Source organism: Limulus polyphemus, unplaced genomic scaffold (assembly GCF_000517525.1).
Source record: "Limulus polyphemus unplaced genomic scaffold, Limulus_polyphemus-2.1.2 Scaffold14880, whole genome shotgun sequence".
In the NCBI taxonomy this organism is placed as follows: domain Eukaryota; kingdom Metazoa; phylum Arthropoda; class Merostomata; order Xiphosura; family Limulidae; genus Limulus; species Limulus polyphemus.
In genome coordinates this window covers 2,586-3,587 of record NW_013680490.1, presented here as the reverse complement: position 1 = coordinate 3,587, position 1,002 = coordinate 2,586, and the positions used below count along the sequence as shown (strand labels likewise).

General features: G+C 38.3%; 1 pseudogene; it reads left to right on the top strand.

Annotated features, from left to right (window-relative positions):
- The first annotated feature begins 253 nt into the window (after window positions 1–253).
- Window positions 254–643, top strand: LOC106477405 (annotated as a pseudogene).
- The last annotated feature ends 359 nt before the right edge of the window (window positions 644–1,002 follow it).

The window sequence follows — 1,002 nt, the reverse complement described above, 5'->3', positions numbered from 1 at the left end:
TTTGTATTAGAATATTATTATTAGAAAAAATAATGTTAAAGTTTGTTTTGTATTTTTTTTACGTGATTATATACAGCGCATCAAAATTAACAAATATTTTCTTTTAAATATAACTTTTTCACGCAGTTTTCTCTGTAGACTGTATGAACTATAAAGTAGTACGCCACCTATAATGAAATATAAAATTTTCTCTAATAAAAATATAATTCTTTCCACAGCCACCGGCTACAAGTAGTTTACTTTTACGTCCGAGATGAATACGGCAAACATTAGTAGTAACTCCAGTTCGGAGATCAGCCCTGCTGACCTGATCAACAGATTCGGTACTCCAGACTACGTGGTCTTTGCATGTATGCTGGCCGTATCAGCGGCTATCGGAATATACTACGCCTTTAGTGGCGGGAAGCAGAGCACAACGAAGGAGTTCCTGATGGGTAACCGGTCCATGAGTGTGTTCCCTGTGTCCATGTCGGTACTGGCAAGTTTCATGTCGGCCATCACGTTGCTGGGAACACCGGCAGAGATCTATCAGTACGGCACGCAGTATTGGATGATCGTGCTTGGTTACTGTCTCTTGATCCCTATAGCTGCTCATCTCTATCTCCCTATCTTCTATAACCTGGGGTTGACCAGCGCTTACGAGGTGAGCCCTTACAGCCCATGTTAACGTAATGCATGCCTGTAATAGGCTTTGTTATATATACATACAAACATATATATACATACACACATACATACATATATATATATATATATCCATGCACACAAATATATATATATATATATATATATATTGTTTGTAGTTAAGCACAAAGCTACACAATGGGCTAGCTGTGCTCTGTCCACCACGAGTATCGAAACCTGGTTTCTAGCAGTGGTGGGCAGAACGCAGATAGCCCATCGTGCAGCTTTGTGCTTAACTTCAAACAATTTAAGGTTATAATTACTTTGTCACTTTCATAGTTAATTCGGAGATTTGATTATTCTGTTTGTTTGTTTGTT